Below are 6,067 nucleotides of genomic sequence, written 5' to 3' on the forward strand. Positions count from 1 at the left end.
AGAAATAAAAGCTGAAATAATTCATTCTCTTTACTATTATTCTGACATTTCACGTTCTTAAAACAAAGTGGTGATCCTAACTGACCTAAGACAGGGAATTTTTACTAGGATTAAATGTCAGGAATTGTGAAAAACTGAGTTTAAATGTATTTGGCTCAGGTGTATGTAAACTTCCGACTTCAACTGTATACATTGCCAAACCATACTTTTGAGATGAAGTGATACATTTACAATGTTCATATAATTAAAATAATATTATTAGAATAATAATAATCAATCATTAACAACAATAGGTAAAGTCCCGCCTTATCTCTGCTCGCTGGTCAACATAGCTGCAGCCACCCGTCGCATGCGTTCCAGCAGGTATATCTCACTTGTAAGTGGAAACACTTATCTCCCTCACTAGCTTTAAGCACCAGCTGCCAGAGCAGCAAACAGATCACTGCACCTGTACATAGCCCATCTATAAATAGCCCAAACAACTACCTCTTCCCCTACTGTATTTATTTATTTTGCTCCTTTGCACACCAGTATTTCTACTTTGCACACTCATCTACTGTCAAATCTACCATTCCAGTGTTTTAATTGCTATAATGTATTTACTTCGCCACCATGGCCTATTTATTGCCTTTACCTCCCTTATCTCACCTCATTTGCTCACATTGTATATAGACTCATTTTTCTACTGTATTATTGACTGCATGTTTGTTTTACTCCATGTGTAACTCTGCGTTGTTATATGTGTGGAACTGCTATGCTTTATCTTGGCCAGGTCGCAATTGTAAATGAGAATTTGTTCTCAACTTGCCTACCTGGTTAAATAAAGGTGAAATAAATCTAAATAAACAAAATAATCAAGGGTACAAATAACCATACAATGGACAATAACAATGGCATAGAGGGCATGTGCATGTTGGTTGGTCTGTCAGACACTGTCCCTCTTCTTATGGCAGGCAGCAATGTAGTGCGCTGCCAACCCACAGCTCTCTGCATCCTCCCCCAACAGGAAGAGTAGCCTATTCTCATCAGAGAGGTCTTTGAAAATGACACTCTAATTGTTTTAGATGTTTTACATTTTGTCAGGAAATGCAGCTCTGTCTCTGTGTCTGCTGTGGTGCAGTGGTTGCACAGCCATTCCTCTACAGGGAGCTGTGTTTTCCTGTTTCCCCTTCTCAATGCCAAGGCTGTGCTCACTGAGCTTGTACACTGAGCCTGTGTTTTTCTAAGGTTTTGATCAGTAACTATAGTCAAATAGTAAACCATATTGTACTGTCAATTTAGGGCCAGATTGCACTGCATTTTTCTTTGTGCTTGTGCTTGTGTTTCCAAATACGTCATGTAGTTTTGTTTTGACTGTGATGTATAAACATCATGGGACCACACAGCCATCATACCACTCAGGAAGGAGACGTGTTCTGTCTCCTAGAGATGAACGTACTTTGGTGCAAAAATTGCAAATCAACCATGTGAAGATACTGGAGGAAATAGGTACAAAAGTATCTATATTCACAGTAAAACAAGTCTGACATCGACATAACCTGAAAGGCCACTAAGCAAGGAAGAAGCCACTGCTCCAAAACCACCATTAAAAAAGCCAGACTACGCATAACTGCACATAGGCACAAATATCATACTTTTTGGAGAAATGTCCTCTGGTCTGATGAAACAAAAATAGAACTCTTTGGCCATAATGACCATCGTTATGTTTGGAGGAAAAAGGGGGAGGCTAGCAAGCCGAAGAACACCATCCCAACCGTGAAGCACAGGGGTGGCAGCATCATGTTGTGGGGGTGCTTTGCTGCAGGAGGGACTGGTGCACTTCACAAAATAGATGGCATCATGAGGAAAGAAAAATTATGTGGATATATCTCAAGACATCTGTCAGGAAGTTAAAGTTAAAGCTCGCAAATGGTCTTCCAAATGGACAATGACCCCAAGCATACTTCCAAAGTTGTGGCAAAATGGCTTAAGGACAACAAAGTCAAGGTATTGGAGTGGCCATCACAAAGCCCTGACCTCATCCTATAGAAAATCTGTGGACAGAACTGAAGAAGCGAAGCGCGTGCGAGCAAGGAGGCCTACAAACCAGTCTCAGTTACACCAGCTCTGTCAGGAGGAATGGGCCAAAATTCACCCAATTTATTGTGGGAGGCTTGTGGAAGGCTACCCAAAATGTTTGACCCAAGTTAAACAATTTAAAGGCAATTCTACCAAATACTAATTGAGTGTATGTAAACTTCTGACCCACTGGGAATGTGATGAAAGAAATAAAAGTTGAAATAAATCATTCTCTCTACTATTATTCTGACATTTCGCATTCTTAAAATAGAGTGGTGAGCCTAACTGATCTAAGACAGGGAATTTTTATTAGGATTAAATGTCAGGAATGGTGAAGAACTGAGTTTAAATGTATTTGGCTCAGGTGTATGTAAACTTCTGACTTCAACTGTAAACATACAGTTTATATAAATACATGTTTTTTTCTCCCCAGAACATTAACCGTGTGTTGGTAGATACGTGTGTAGGTAGATACGTGTGTTGGTAGATACGTGTGTTGGTAGATACGTGTGTTGGTAGATACGTGTGTTGGTAGATACGTGTGTTGGTAGATACGTGTGTTGGTAGATACGTGTGTTGGTAGATACGTGTGTTGGTAGATACGTGTGTTGGTAGATGTGTGTGGTAGATACGTGTGTTGGTGATAGGTGTTGGTAGATACGTGTGTAGAGATACGTGTGTTGGTAGATACGTGTGTGGTAGATACGTGTGTTGGTAGATACGTGTGTTGTAGATACGTGTGTTGTAGATACGTGTGTTGGTAGATACGTGTGTAGATACGTGTGTTGGTGTTGGTGTGTAGGTAGATACGTGTGTTGGTAGATGCGTGTGTTGGTAGATACGTGTGTTGGTAGATACGTGTGTTGGTAGATACGTGTGTTGGTAGATACGTGTGTTGGTAGATACGTGTGTTGGTAGATACGTGTGTTGGTAGATACGTGTGTTGGTAGGTGTGTTGGTAGATACGTGTGTTGGTAGATACAAATGATTTGTTGCAATAGATTGTGTTGGAGATACGTGTGTAGTGATGGTTTTAGATCGTGTGTTGGTACCGTGTGCTGTTGGTAGATACGTGTGTAGGTAGGTGTGGAACGGTAGATACAAATGATTTGTTGCAATTTGGAGAGGCGTGTGGTTTTCTCACCTAGCTCAAGTTTGGGGGGGGGCTATTAGACAATTCTTTAGTAAAGGTTGAATAGTCTATTGTTCAGCTAATAGCCCATCCTTTAAACGCTGTTAGCAGAATCCACAGCCTGCTACGCTAGTGAAAAACGAATAATAATAATTTATCCCCTTTCCACGTGTTAAAGAATCCATTGATAAAGTGTTTTCAGCCACAATCGGCCCCAACCCCAATTAATACATTTGGGCAGTCGATAGCGTGTTGGACTTCGGGCTAGAATGTTGAGGGTTTGAAACCTGCTCCCTGCTTGTTTCATTTCCTTATAATGCCTGTCTCAGAGAAAATAGCCTGGATTGTTACTCCCATCTCGTTCCTCGCCCTCTTCCACACGTCATTCTCCACCCTGGGTCTCTCGCTTTTGGGCGTGCTGGTAAGATATGGCAGCGCCTTCGGTTGTGCGTTTAGAATTCAGCAAGTTTGTATGAAGGTCTGGTTATTCACAGGCAAATAGTATAATGCTCTAAACCACTCTGATGACAAACAAACTTTTTTGTCCTAATCTTCAATCGTCTACATGGCTGGGAGAACCTCCTCTGATTAATGCAGATGAGGGGAGTTAGATATGCATGGGAAGTGTAGTGGACTGTTTTTATTCTGTATATATGAATTACAAATCAGCCTTTACTTAATTATATCACATTTCTAGTCTATTGCATAGTTACAATGTGTAATCATTGATGGAGTGGTAAACACTGTTGAAGTGTATAATTGTAATAATATAATAATATAATATATGCCATTTAGCAGACGCTTTTATCCAAAGCGACTTACAGTCATGTGTGCATACATTCTACGTATGGGTGGTCCCGGGGATCAAACCCACTACCCTGGCGTTACAAGCGCCATGCTCTACCAACATACATGCAGACACAGCATCATTCACAGACTGGAGTTTAGTACACCTGGTATTGGATATGACTGAAAATAAACTTGCTAAATAGCGATTTTTCGTAACCTAACTTTATGACAAAATAATATGAACAATCGTTGGTCTCTACATTAACTAACATATTCCTTTCAATTGTCCATTTTTTTTTGCTTGACTCGTTCTAACGTTATAATTACTTATATTTGCTTCCACCGTAATGTTTTTGTCAGACATCTTTGCTGAAGAAAGTCACCAGCGACGGGTGGCATAAAGCCAAATTCGTCATTGGAACCACTCGATATGATTGGTCATATAAAAACCTTGAGATCCAAATGCATAATGAGTGCTCTAACTCCCCCCTGCGGTGGTCTGGAGCAATGAAGCCGTGACGCTGGGTATCTCTAAGTCATGTGGCTTAAGCTCACAACTTTTAAAGAAGGAACCACTAGGCCCTCACCAGCATGAAAACTCAATTCAGAAACTGAGACTGTGTGTGGAAAATGATTTAAGACTGAGATTCTCTCCAATACAAGAAAACATTGCAGAGTTATGTGCATCCTTTCAAGCACACCCTTCTCATTAACCTGAGGTGAGTTATTCACCATGGTTAAATAAAGAGCAAAACAATTGATTATTGTTATTATATTATTATTTGTGCCCTGGTCCTATAAGAGCTCTTTGTCACTTCCCATGAGTCAGGTTGTGACAAAAACTCACACTCATTCTTATGTTTAATAAATGTATGGTGTGTGTGTGTGGCAGGCTTACAATGATGGCAAAAACAACATTTGAGAGTGCGCTGACCCTGGTGCTAAAGCGGTTGAATGTTTGGGAGGTACGGGACTATAAAAAGTTTGGGAACCACTGCTCTAGGACAACAGTGTCTAGATGGAATGTTTATTTGTGGTCCTGTCAAATTGACCAATTTTGGAACACCATTATTTTTGTCTACCTGAGATTTACCGTCAGGGCCCAGGTCTGACAGAATCTGTGCTGAAGATCTAGGTGCTGCTGTAGGCCTTCCTTGGTTGGGGACAGACGCACCAGATCATCAGCAAACAGTAGACATTTGATTTCAGATTCTAGTAGGGTGAGGCCAGATGCTGCAGATTGTTCTAGTGCCCTCGCCAATTCATTGATATGTATGTTGAAGAGGGTGGGGCTTAAGCTGCATCCCTGTCTCACCCCATGGCCTTGTGGAAAGAATTCTATGTGTTTTAAAAAAAGAAATGTTTTTTGCCCATTTTAATCGCACACTTGTTGTTTGTGTACATGCAGTTTATAATGTTATGTTTTCCCCCAACACAACTTTACATCAATTTGAACAGCAGACCCTCATGCCAAATTGAGTCAAAAGCTTTTTTGACGTCAACAAAGCATGAGAAGACTTTGCCTTTGTTTTGGTTTGTTTGTCAATTAAGGTGTACAGGGTGAATACATGGTCTGCCATACGGTAATTTGGTAAAAAGCCAATTTGACATTTGCTCTATACATTGCTTTCACTGAGGAAATGTACGAGTCTGCTGTTAATGATAATGCAGAGGATTTTCCCAAGGTTGCTGATGACGCATATCCTACGGTAGTTATTGGTCAAACTTGTCTCCACTTTTATGGATTGGGGTGCTCAGTCCTTGGTTCCAAATGTTGGGGAAGATGCTAGAGCTGAGGATGATGTTAAAGAGTTTAAGTATAGCCAGTTGGAATTTGTGGTCTGTATATTTTATCAGTTTATGTAGGATACCATCAATAACACAGGCCTTTTTGGGTTGGAGGGTTTGTATTTTGTCCTGTAATTCATTCAATGTAATTGGAGAATCCAGTGGGTTCTGGTCTTTAATAGCTGATTCTAAGATTTGTATTTGATCATGTACATGTTTTTGCTGTTTGTGCTTTGTTATAGAGCCAAAAGATTGGAGAAGTGGTTTATCCACAAATCTACATTTTGGATAGTTAACTCT

This window comes from Oncorhynchus gorbuscha, linkage group LG24 (assembly GCF_021184085.1).
Source record: "Oncorhynchus gorbuscha isolate QuinsamMale2020 ecotype Even-year linkage group LG24, OgorEven_v1.0, whole genome shotgun sequence".
In the NCBI taxonomy this organism is placed as follows: domain Eukaryota; kingdom Metazoa; phylum Chordata; class Actinopteri; order Salmoniformes; family Salmonidae; genus Oncorhynchus; species Oncorhynchus gorbuscha.